The sequence below is a fragment of the Herpailurus yagouaroundi genome, unplaced genomic scaffold (assembly GCF_014898765.1).
Source record: "Herpailurus yagouaroundi ecotype Mexico unplaced genomic scaffold, PumYag 140, whole genome shotgun sequence".
In the NCBI taxonomy this organism is placed as follows: Eukaryota; Metazoa; Chordata; class Mammalia; order Carnivora; family Felidae; genus Herpailurus; species Herpailurus yagouaroundi.
Genome location: NW_024412395.1, coordinates 77339926 through 77353349, shown reverse-complemented (window position 1 = coordinate 77353349; position 13424 = coordinate 77339926). Strand labels below are relative to the sequence as shown.

General features: G+C 39.3%; 1 long non-coding RNA gene across 1 annotated transcript; it reads left to right on the top strand.

The window, feature by feature from the left end:
- Window positions 1-330: 330 nt before the first annotated feature.
- Window positions 331-3970, top strand: LOC121030288 (uncharacterized). Its single transcript, XR_005790158.1, has 3 exons — window positions 331-404; window positions 3102-3174; window positions 3692-3970. It is a non-coding gene; the product is annotated as an uncharacterized LOC121030288 (long non-coding RNA).
- The last annotated feature ends 9454 nt before the right edge of the window (window positions 3971-13424 follow it).

Here is a 13424-nt window from a genome sequence, read left to right as displayed (position 1 = left end):
CATCCTGAAATGATTACCAACATGAGAGGGTAGGACAAGAAGCTAGGTTAAATGAGACCCCCGTGTTGGGGGCTCACAATAGAAATCAGGTGTATTTGCTTTTATGGAAGATTTTGGTTCATGGAGCAGTTTTTGGGTGATTTTTTTAAGCCACAACCAAGATAAGCTTATTTCTTCCATAAAGGAAGACATCTTTTTTTTTTTTTTAATAAAATTGGCAGTGAGGGTATGTGTAAGGCAAATTGTGACTGAGCCAATAATCTGTCATTCTTACCATCCAGAATGTTCACATGAAGATATAAACAGAAAAAGAAGCCACTTCATATGTAAAGAAAAAGGAAGATGCTTCCTCAAGATCTCAAAAGCTCGGATTCACACTCCTCATCCTCCCAGAGAAGAGTGAGGTAAGCAACAGGGCAGGTATGAAGGGGAAGAGGGAGGAAATAATAACCATTAATACCAATTGTGCGTGATTTCACAGTAGAGACGCTGAAGTCTAAATAAGCACTTTTGGTAGGTCTGGCAATGCTTGCTCCCATTTTCTCTACGACAGAAAATCATAACATACTATGTAGTTCAGATGCAGGTACAAACAGGCTTTTCTTTAGAAAAAAAATAACAAAACCTCTAACTCAGGGCCATGAGATTATTAATGGATTATTAATGGGCTCATGGCAAATTCTCCCCTTGGCCTCTACTCCATCTGTCCCTTGAATTCCCTGGGTTTCAATGAGTCTCTCTCCATTAAGGGAAAATCCATGGCAGTTGGAAGCTACCATTCAAATGCTTTGGGTACATCTCACTGTCTCAGATAATTATAGAAAGGTTGAGTAATTTAAAAAGAATACATTTGCTGACAAAAAAAAAAAACCCACACATATATATGTATATACATACTAGCTATTTGGAATAGATCATTTTACTGGCACTCCTCTTAGATGTCACAGCCAGACAGTCAGCTTCTGTGGGTCCAAAAACCTATTCACTAATGATCTTAGTTAACCTTTAAAAAAAAACAGATTGGAGAAAGATTATATAGGGTCTTTTACTATTCTGCGGTCACAACGAAAAAGGGAACTCAAAGGAACGAAATGTATTAAGCAACCATTGTGTGTCAAGTGATAGAATAAATGATTTACACATTGATCTCTCACCATAGCATCCCTGTTTGAGAGACAAGGATCCTGAGGCCTAGGCAAAACCACAGCTTGTAAGTGCTAAAGGCTGGATTTGAACCCAGATCGTGCTGATGCTGAAGCACACTTCCTCTCCACTCCACCAGTCCCCCTTAATTGCCTTCAGTCAAGATACACCTATAACAGTTATCACAGAGCTTAGTACCTAATTAAGAAATTGCAAAGCAAAGGCTCCCATGTTCAGTGTTGTCATTGTTAACACTGCTTTGAAGCATGGGTCGGAAGGCAGGTAGATGTTGTGAACCACCCGCTACGCATCATCTAGTATAAGGACTTCCTGGCATACAGTAGGTGCTTACTACTTACCAAGTTTTCTCGACAAATGCAGAGAACAACAGCCCAGGAGAAATGGGTCACCCATACGCCATAGTTTCTCCCAACAGTAAGGAACTTAACTTTTTCACTAAGAATTTGATACAGTTTTTTAAAAAAATCAGTCAAGATTAAATTGAAAGCAATTATTTATGCCTCTTCAAAAACCTCAAACCTATAATTTAAAAACAACAAAAATGGCAAAATTAAAATTGATAGCAGCATGAATTTTCATGTACACAAACACACCATATAGCCATGTGCGCTTTAAGGGAAATGTTCCCTGTCTTATGAAAGAGAGGCAACTTGTTATGATTTGTGCACACTTTCATGAAATACCAAAGAGGGGAGAAAACCTCCTGTCACTTGTCAGCTAGTTCAGTCACTGCTGCTGTAGAGGTACCATAACATATGCACATCCCCTTCTGAAAATGTATCAGAAGGGGCTTTGGTAAACTCCTGTACAAGCATATCATATGTGCTAAAGCCAAAATGACTTAAATTCTATTCCCTGATGGATCTGCACATCAGATGCATAACTGATTAGTGACAACTGACACAGAAACAGTGAAAATGCTCACTGTTAGGACAAACCCACAATTCATGCAGGAGTGCCATCAGGATGGCTTACTATACTTTTTATATGTACAGAGAGTGTGTTCCTCTCCTAAGGGAAAATTCTAGTCAAAGAACTTTGCCTGTTCAGTACGAACCCCTCAAACTGACTTGGAGATATTTCTTTAAGAATGCTTATCAATTTAATGTGTTCATCATTAAAAGTATCATAAACATTCTACTCTCCAGTTAAAAATAATTCATTCGCAAACATTTCTCACTTACTCTGTGCGGTGTATATTTCACTAAAGCATAAGTGATAAGGGAAAAATTAGCTGGGGGCATAAAGTAGTTAAGATCTAAGTTGATCAGATCACACACATTACTAATACACTGAACAATTCTCAAAGATCTCAAAGGGCAGTACTGGTCCTCCAAGGAAGAATAACTTACACCAAGAAAGAGTTCAAGCATCAGAGAAAAAGATAATATTCACCTTATATGTGAAAGACAAATCTACAAAACACTGAATTCCTCAACTTGTTAGTTTTTAATCTGTCCTTCAGGAAAGTTACCATAAACATTTCACTGATATATGGAAAACTGTGTCATAGCATTAAGAATAATAAAGAATTTTTTTTAATTTTTTTTCAACGTTTTTTATTTATTTTTGGGACAGAGAGAGACAGAGCATGAACGGGGGAGGGGCAGAGAGAGAGGGAGACACAGAATCGGAAACAGGCTCCAGGCTCTGAGCCATCAGCCCAGAGCCCGACGCGGGGCTCGAACTCACGGACCGCGAGATCGTGACCTGGCTGACGTCAGACGCTTAACCGACTGCGCCACCCAGGCGCCCCAAGAATAATAAAGAATTTAAGCCAAGCATGAAGCAGACTGAGAACTATTTTCTTCTGTCAGAAAAAGCAAAACTATATTGGAAGAGTAATTTCTAGAAGTCTCACGGTGGCAAAAATGGCAGGTACCCTTGGCTTTAAATTTCATTTGATTTTTTAAAAATATATATTTTTTCCTTTTCAGGAAGTCTTTCTCTCCCTGGATGAATCTCTTGGATTCATTTGAGATGTCCTTCCCACACTTCTCAAGGTTTTTGGTACGCGATGAGGAAAGTTGTGTCTAAGTTCTGTGACAGTCAAAGAAAAGACAATCCTAGATTGTACCCCCCTCTCCCATATTTCTTATTCTGAATAGTTCATGTGTGTTGTTTAGTCTCTTCCCCTACAAGCTTACCTCTTGACCCCACCCCCCAAAAATCTGGTTTCAAGCTCATCAGAAGGAAGGCCTCCCTCCACTATTATCTCTTCTCCTTCAAACCCGTGTAAAGACTTCAGTGAAAAAGCACATGAAATCAGCAGCTTGAAACAAGTGCCTTCTTGGCTCCAACCAAAGGGCTGTGATAACTGGCCACCTCCCAGAGACTCCCAGTGAAATACTACTGAGAGGGGACAAGGCCATTCCTGCCACATCTTAGCAGAGCCAGTTAGAGGGCTGCAGAGCCCAGAGAACATACTAACTGCTAACTACGGCACATGGTGGTCGACTGGGATCCTTTCTTACTTCCACATTGGAAAACCCTTCTTGATCCTTTCCCTTTCTCCTTCCCACTTCAGGTAGTGTTTGCACAGAAAGCTGCCGTGGATGCACCCTCTCTGAACTGGTGGCGGGCCTGTCCTGCCTGAGGGTGCTATGCCCTGCACACTTTGCCTTGGAGAGCTCTGCAGCCCACAGCTCAGGCCCCCATGCCAATGCCACATTCTGACTTCTGTGCGGAAGCCAGCCCCTCCAGAAGGCTATGTATTTAAAGTTTTCCATCCCAGAAGAACGGCGGCTAGATGAAGATGCATTTCGTCAACCCTGCAAGAAACAAATAGCAAAACAAAACCCTGGCGCAAGAGAATCACTTTCTTCAAGTGAGTACCCAAAAGGCCAAAATTCTAGGCTTTTATATTGTCCATTCCTTGCATTCTCTTTTACAAGAAGTTGCTTTTGCCTTCTTCTTTTACAGAAGGAAGATTGAGTGTGCCTGGGTGGCTCAATCAGTTGAGCTTCTGACTTCAGCTCAGGTCATGATCTCACAGCTCGTGTGTTCAAGCCCTGCGTGAGTCTCTGTGCTGATAGCTCTGAACCTGGAACCTACTTCAGATTCTGTGTGTCTATCTCTCTGTCCCTCCCTGCTCGCTCTCTCTCTCTCTCTCTCTCTCTCTCTCTCTCAAAAATAAACATTAATTTTTTTTTAAAAAGGGAAGAATAAAATCATGTCCATTTTATTTTTTAAAAAAATTCTCTTAAGTTCACTTTTTTGTTGCTCTAGCTATTGGCACCAATGCCCTTGGTATTTTTCTCCAAGCTCTCTTGCCTGATGTGTCTTTAGCAAGTCTTCATACCCTCTTCTCGGTACTCTAACATGCAATGAAGGTTTGCAGTCTCTGCGTACATTATTTGCCAGGGAGGGTTTACAGGAAACATAGCCAACCTATATGGAATATAACATCTGGGGAATATCTCAAACTTCTGAGAAAGAAGCTGACAAGAGAGTTATTGCTATTTTTTTTTAACTAAATCGACCCAAACGCCAGTTAATGGTTTACCAGAATGTTACCTCCTTACCTCAATTGGCTGTCTTCTGCACCAGTTCCTGATGTTAGTGGGGGTGATAAAGAAACCACAAATATAAAAGAATAATATTATAACCCAACCTGTTGATATTTTGAACAAGAAAGCTCCTTATACTTCTCTAAGTTAAACACCAGCTATCATATAATATTTGGGGTGATATTCTAATGCACGAAGGAAGGCGCTTAAGGTTTAAATTCTGATCCATTCACTTCTGATAATTTTTATGATCCAAAGTAGTTCTCCCTCTCATATAAAACCTGTCTCCAACTACCTACTAGTTATGAAAGTCATGAAGTTCTTGCAGATTGAAGGTGGAAAAATAAATTGTGTGTATTTTAGACCCTGAATGATCTTCCTATAGCAATTTTAGAACAAACTATGAAGAATTCTGCAATTTTAATCTCCTCAGTAGCTTCCCATTACTAAACAAGCAGAACGCCACGGTACAAATGTAGACGTTACATGTCATCTTGATCTGCTGCTTTTTTCTTTCATTAAAGCTTTAATGCAGCAATTATGGCTACGTTGCCCTATAAAAAAAGGAAAAGGCAGTTTACTTTAAAAAGTGAAATTGCATAGCCTACTATTTAATTATACACAAATGTAAATGGCCTATTTTTCCATAACTGGTTATTACAGCACTGTTTTACTTTCTGAGTTTTGACAATCTCTAAAACCTACAAAGCTTCCTGCTATATAATTGTTTTGTTACATTATTGTTTTCATCTTATTTTTTCTTTTAATGTGAGTGCAGCGGGATAAATCTTGGTTTTAAGCCAGCCACTACTTCATCTACTTAAGCTTTTATAGATGAAGATTGCTGTAATTATCAGAATACCCGCTTATTTCTGAAGTATTATCCTGGCAACCTGCTGGCATTTACAACCAATTAACAAGCTTTGCCATTAGTTGCATAAGGGGTATCGCGGAGTAAACCCATTGTGTGCTAATTTTCTATTTTAGATAATCAGTTTGGCTGTCCAGAATGGAAAGAAGAAGAAAAGGAAAGGTTTGACACTCAGTGGTAGACATGTAAAAATTACTGCGTGCCCCCTAGAGACAAAGGTATCCTGCAACTCAATGATTGCTTTGTGGCCGTCACTATTGGTTCTTAAGTATTTCCCTTTGTCTCTTTTGGAAGAGAAAAAAAAGTGGGGATTCAGCAAAGTAATCATGTCCTGTCTCACAGGCTCTGTGTCTTTTCAAGCTGACTAGCTTCTCTCGCTGCCCTGCCCATAATTTGACCAAATTGTACAAGTGTTAAACACCTACAAAAAAAGATAGAAAGAAATTGAGCATGAGTTCTTTGGTTTTTTTTTTTTTTTTTAAACAATTCCCTTCAACCTCTTTTCCCCTCTCCTCCCCGCCTTGCTATTAGAGTAAATTAATGCATGGGCTTCCTCCAACCAGGCTGCCTTAAAATTAGCCTGCAAGCTGGGCTTAGTTAAAGTGGTATGTTGTCGTTTTATTGCTCTGTTTAAACAGTCTCTGATATTAATACGTCCCAAAGTTTGGTCTAAAGCAAGACAAGAAGGTGCAGTGTTGTTTTGCTCTTAAAGCTTAGGCTTCACTCCAAGAGAGGGAATGGCATCATCAGCCTGACAATGTCAGCGTGGGGCACAGGAGACATCCTGGGCTTGTGTGTAGAAATAATCTGACCGCCTCAGTCTTGGGAAGCACTAATAATTATTTCATCTCAATTCTCTCTGCTTCTATCTGAAAAGCGCTCTAATCAAAAAGCTGCCTCCTCTCTCCCATCCCCAGATGATTCCTAATGAAATGCAACTCTGCTGTCTATTGAGAAAAAGGTCACTGACATTTTGAAAGTGCCAGTATTGACCGGTACCCATGCTTGGTATATGTAAAGCTCTTTGGCCACAGAGCTTCCTAAATTCCCTTGTCTAGATGCATTTTAAAATCATAGCTCTCAGCACTTCTACCTTGAGTCGGTAGGTTTCTCTATTTGCAGTCCTTAGATCACATCAGTGTCCCACTTGCTTTGCTCCCTCTCACCAGACTTGGTTAGGATCGCAGAGTAGTAAAGAGCCCATCTCCAAGGACCTAGAGCTGTTTTACCCCAGATTAAATAACTCTCTCTCTCTCTCTCTCTCTCACACACACACACACACACACACAAACACACACACACACACACACACCACATCCACGAGGAGACACCCACTATCCCACACTTCAGGTTAAAACTTCTAATAATTTCCTTTTGTCCAATAGTTTGGTCACAGATGCAAGTAATAACTGTGCCTAAAGGCTTGACACCACTATAATAAACTTTTCTATCTTCCTAACCAAATTCACAACTCATTATGGCATTATATTTCAACATGTCTTTCCAGCAAATGAAGACATTATTATGCTTCTCACAAATATGGTTTATTGAAATCAGGAGGAGACAGTTTTCAAGGTTTGTTATATTCTTATACTATTGTAAAATTCTTAAGAAGAAAATCCTACCTAACTTTATACTTTCACAGCACATGGACCTAAATGCTTTACACACAGAACTATCCGATCACACACACACACACACACACACACACACACACACACACACACAATTTAGTTAAAAAGTTAAAAGCTTGGAAAGATAGAGAGGAGTCCAGAAAAAATGCTGGAATTCCCTTTGTTGTTATGACTATTCCAGGTGACTATGTTGGTTAGTCAATAAAATAAATGTATATAGTTATCGAGTCAGCTATTATTGTATTTGTTTCCTAGTAAAGAAATTGCTGATTTCAAAGTTTCGTTAGTTGGAGTTAAACCTTGCTTGGGCTGTTGGAACTGTAGTAAAAGCAGACAGAAAGAAACAACCCTAAAATGCCCTTTTAGAGATCCTGGGATTAATAGGATCAACAGGTAAATAAGAGGAGGCTTCCTCTTCTCAACAAGAAAGAGGCCACAGCTATACCATTTTTGCTTCTGAGAGACATTTATTTATTTCATTTGCCCTATCTATATTTCTATATTTCAGAAGTTCCAGAACTATAATAATGGGGCTTTCCCCAATAAATGTTTAATCTCAGTAACTGTGAAAATCATCCCTGCAGGGCAAGACTTTCTACCATTTTTTGTAACTTTGTGATCTTGGTCAAGTTACCTCTGTGGGCTCAGTTTTCTTTTCTGTAAAATGTGAGAGTAACTATCTCATAGAGTTGTTGTAAAAATTAAATGCAATAGGGCATGTCAAATGCTTAACACAGTGCAAAGCACAAAGTAACACAAATATGACTTATCGTTATGTAATTTTATCTGTGTACTAAGCATATGCTAATAGCTATGGGGCTACTAAGATTCATCAGAACAGGAGTCCTTCCCACATACAGTTTACATAACTAAGTAGAAGACACTGGAAGCAGCCAAAGAGGAAGGATTTGAGAATATTTCACCAGGTCCTCCAAAAGGTAATACCTATGGCTCTGATTTCATTTGTTATACAAGTTATACAGTACAAAAAGATCGGAGCAAAGGAGAGCTAATCTCAGATATGACATACCAACAAGCACGTGTATAATGTTTTAAAATCATCTGTTAACTTTCAAAACAAATTCTAGTAAATAAAATAAATAGTAGTGTATGTCTATGACCAGGCAGTATTTGGCATTTTAATAATATGCCACAGCTTGATATCAGCTAGAGTTTATCTTATGGTAAGATTTCTTTTTTTTTTTCCAGAAATTAGCACCCTTAGACTCAATGGAAAATATTGCCCTCAAAAGGAGGAGGTTTAGTTTCATTGCCTGTAAACCCCATGACAGCAAAGACTTTTCTCACTGCTTCATCTCCAGGACTTGGCCAATGTTTTACACAATAATCATGTAGAGAGTGCATGAGGGAATTGTCTTGTTTTCTGTTACATTATTTCTATCAAACATCAGGCTTTAATGAAATATTAAGTCAATAAGTATTAAGCATCTTGAGCTGTATTAAATTATAGAGCTAAAAATACAAAGAAATTGAGAAGGAAGGATTTTGTCTCGGAATAGTTTAGTAAATAGTTTTAGGATCTCTTTAGAGGCCACACAGTAAGGTTGCTAAGTTCGAAACAGTATCACGCTCTGCTGCAAACTGCAACAGCATTCTCAGCCTGCAATTGTTGTATAAACAGCAAATTGAGGGGCGCCTGGGTGGCGCAGTTGGTTAAGCGTCCGACTTCAGCCAGGTCACCATCTCGTGGTCCATGAGTTCGAGCCCCGCGTCAGGCTCTGGGCTGATGGCTCAGAGCCTGGAGCCTGTTTCCGATTCTGTGTCTCCCTCTCTCTCTGCCCCTCCCCTGTTCATGCTCTGTCTCTCTCTGTCCCAAAAATAAATAAACGTTGAAAAAAAAATTTTTTTTTTAAATAAATAAACAGCAAATTGAAACTTTCCATTTCATGAAGAATGAAGCAAGACTGAACAAATAAATACTCATCAAAACCCAAAAGTCGGGCAAAGAACCCCAAATTTTCTTCCTTCAAGGAATGATTTACAATTTTGTACAATTATTAGGCCAGGTCTCGTTGATCTAGTAATCCCTCATAAAAGCTAGAAAAGAAAAACTAGCATCTGCATCACAGTTCACAATTATTAAACAAAGGAGAATTTAAAGCCGAATATGAACCGGTTTCTAAAATAAGTTGACAGTTTTTAATTTTAGAATGGAACCAGAACGTATCTCACAACTTGAAAACCTCTGTGACACATTTCCTTTGCTGTCAAAGAGGTGAAAAAGAAACTGGCTTCACCTCTCTATAGGGCCCTCAAAGTTTTCCAAATTGCAGCCTTTAGATGTTGAGTGTTAAGTTTCGATTATATTTCAGATGACTTTTCTCATGTGTTTTTTAAACGGCCAGAGTTCAGGAAAGACTTTTATATCACAGAATTTCCTTTTACATTAGTGAAAAGGAATAAAACCTTGGAGATCATCTCCTATCAATTTTGAGTTCATATTTTTCTCCATGATGTTAAATTAACTAATATCATATCTAGCATGGGACACTTTTAGAATAAAATTACTGCAGTTTAGATTAAAGGTAGTAAAATCTAGTTTTATAAAATGCATCTTACAAGATATCTGTAGCTCTTAAGGAAAAAGCAAGTAAAGATAATTATAACATATGTATGTTTCTAGCCCAATAAAGAATACATTTCAATTGTCATTGTTTTTCAATGTTAACTTAAAACATATTTACAAGGGAATGTTGGACCACAAAAAGATGTAAAGTTGTCTGTACTTCTCCCAGGTTCTTCATGTATCACTGTACAAAATCAGAAGAAATTCTCAGTTTAGCTCAAATATCACCATTACAGATTTCATCTATGGCACAAAAAAATTCAAGTCAATTCTGTCATTATGACCAAACTTGTTACTGTCTTCATAACATAGCCTCCTAAATTGTGGAATGGCATTTTTAATAAATCTGAAAAAGCTACAGAAGATATGAAAGTGTTTATAAGATATCTATGCATCCTTTTTCTCTAGAGTATAATAATTTCAAAAACATGTACTTAATTTCCTTTTTTTCTTTCAATTTATGGCAGAGAGCTTTTCGTGCTGCAAACACACGCATACATACACACACACACACACACACACACACACACCTGTTTATCACTTTTTAATAACTTTCCTCAAAAGCATTTTAAAACAGTCGCATATGTAGACACTATGTTTTCAAGATATTTGTGAAAGGAGCCTGAATCAGAACGAAAAAATAAATAAAAGCGCAGAGACTCAGGAATACGCTTGCCATGTTACTACTTTTGAAAGGGAAAGGAATAAAGGTCAGGAAAAGCAGCTGCTCAGCACAACAATCTGGCAAGAAGAGAAGTGTTGTCTCTAATGACATAAAAGCCATCCACACAGATGAAGCATTGTGGGGTTGGAGAAGGGTAGCTGTCTGAAATCATTGCTGCATGTGGTGTCAGGGTAGTATCGCTGAGGGCCTCTCTTCCTGATTCCATGGTATATTAATAGCAGCCCAAGCTGTCCCATTCTCAGGGGCTCACTCCTGTGCTGGGGAGGGGAGCTGGCAGATCAGATGCCATACTCTAATCCAGCGGCAAGGCCACCACACCTGCTCCAGCTTGTCGTCTTTCTGATCTCGGCCAACAGCCCCAGCCCCAGCCCTGACCACAGACCCTCTTGTCTTCAACTTCACCGGAGGGCAAAGAGTAGGAGAGGGAATGACAAATAGCTGTGGTACAAACTAAAGCATAGGAATCTAGAGACTATTCATTTCTAGGGCAATATTAAAGTATAAGAGAGCTCTAGGCCTTGAGTTCAAATCCTAACTCTGCCACTTCTAGTGGTGTGATCTTAAGAGAGTTACATAAGCTCTCTGTGTATTCCTCTACTTCAGTTTCGTGCTCTGTAAAATGGAGATGATGGTAGCACCTTCCTCAGAAACTTGTTTTGAGTGTTAAATGAGTGCTGAGGCTCTGTGCGATGTTCTTGGCACAGTGCCCAGCACATAACTGGTTCTCTGTAAGTATCCGCCATTATCACCGTGATTGCAATATGAACAGTGTCTCTCCCCTGACCACCGGCCCTGTCTCATCTCTCTTCCTGACGTTGACCCAAAGTACCAGACACTGACAAAATAAGTTTGTGACTATGGACACATAGGAACATTTAGAGAGCTTGAGAGAGTAAAGGATAATTTTAATTATTGAACCACTGCCAGTTTGGGAACCCTTTGGCCTTGCATCAGGGACTAACCAGGGATGACGAGAGGCCAGTGGCCACGATGAATGGGTAATGCTATGGAAGTTCTAAGAGAGGTGGTCAGACAGATCTGACTTGGAATGCCTTCTCTACTATGTATGGTCTATATATATCTGTAATTTGGGCAAGTTCAATAATCTTTCTAAGCAACAGTTCCTTATCTTGAAATTGGAAAAAATAATGACAATAACTTGCATGCAGGGTTGTAGGAATCTAGAAAGTTATAAACATAGAGTTTTTATCTAGCACACAGAAAACACTCAATATGTAGTAGCATAATTATTAAGATTCAGTAAAAAGTAGATTGTGGACCCAGGGGACCTGAGGTAGTCCCCTGATAATGATTTCCCAAAGATGTCCATGCTCTAATCCCTGGAACCTGTGAACATTACATTTCACAGCAAAGGAGACTTTGCAGATATAAATAACGTTACAAACCTTAAAATAGAGAAATTATCCTAGATTACCTAAGTAAACCCAATCTAATCATAGGAGCCCTTAAAAGCAGAGAAGTTTTTCCAGCTGGAGGAAGAAGATGAGGTAGAAGGGGAAACATCTATGAGATTCCAAGCAGGACAAACACTTGACTCACTGGTTCTGGGATGTAGGAGCTCACGGGCAGAGGTAAGAGAAAGCCCTTGAGTTGCTAAGGGCAGTCCCCAGCTGACAATCAGCAAGGAAATGAGAACTTGAGTCTTAAAACTGCAAGGAACTGGATCAGCCAACATCTGAGTGAGCTTGGACGCACATTCTTTCCAGAGCCTCCAAGAAGAGTCAGCTGGTCAACATCCTGATTTCAGCCTTGTGAAACTAGGAGCATTGACACCAGCCAAATCAACCCAGACCCCTGGCCTATGGAACTGTGACATAACACATTTGTGTCATTGTAAGCGCTGAGTTTTGGAAAATATGTTATGGCACTAATAAAAACATAATACAGGAATTATTTGTGTAAATGGTTTTACTACTAGGTTGTGCTATCCTCCGTTGGAGTAAGAACTGTGGGAAGATAGGGATGTTACCAGCTAACAATAGCTAATGTTTTTGATCATTTGCTCAGTAGGGCACCATGCCAAGTGCTTTACATGTGTCATCTCCTTTTATCTTCACAAAACTCATACTTAGATGCTATTACAATTGCTATTTTATAAATGAAGGGATAACGGAACTAAAGCGCAGGAAGACGTGAGGATAATCACCCACAGCAGAACCAGGATTCAAACTCGGGCAGTGATTCCAGAGCACATGCTGTGAATCACAATATTATGCTTCGCTCGGCACAGCTCGGGGGTTGACATGTACTCTACACTGATATTTTGTCAAGCAGTTGAACAAATTAATAAAATAATGCAAAGAAATATTTTATCTCTTCTGACTTACCCAGACTTCTCATAGTCTTTTCATAATGCTAGAACCTAAAGATTGAGCTATCCAAGGCAGCATTAAAATATTTCACTAGTCAGCTAAGCTAGGCTATACTATGGTAACAAATAGCCCCACAATCTCAGTGGCTCAGCACGACCCAGGCTTATTACCCATGTATGCAAAGTCTATCCTAAGTTCAGGCAGTGTTCTAGGGCAACTGTCTTCCCTGCAGTTACTTGGAGAATCTAGGCCACTTTGATTTTATGGCTCTGTGTTCCCAATAGGAGGTTCTAGGAATCGCTAAGACAGAGGAATGCCTGGAGACATCATATCCCCTCTTCCAGGATTTGGCCTGAAGGTGACATCACTTACACTCACAACCCATTGGCCAGAACTAGTCACATGTCACCCCCAGTGACAAGGAGCCTAAGACATGCAGTCTTCCATGTACCAGGGAAAAGAATCAGATGTTGATGAGCACTAGCAATATCAATGAAAATTATTAAATCCCAGTCTCTACTGAAGAAACACCTTGACTTATTAAAAAATATTAATAGCTCCAACTTCCTGTATCAATTGTCTCAAGAAACCCTCCTTCAGCCCAGTCTATTCAACATCCTCCTTTCTTTTTTAAAAAAAAT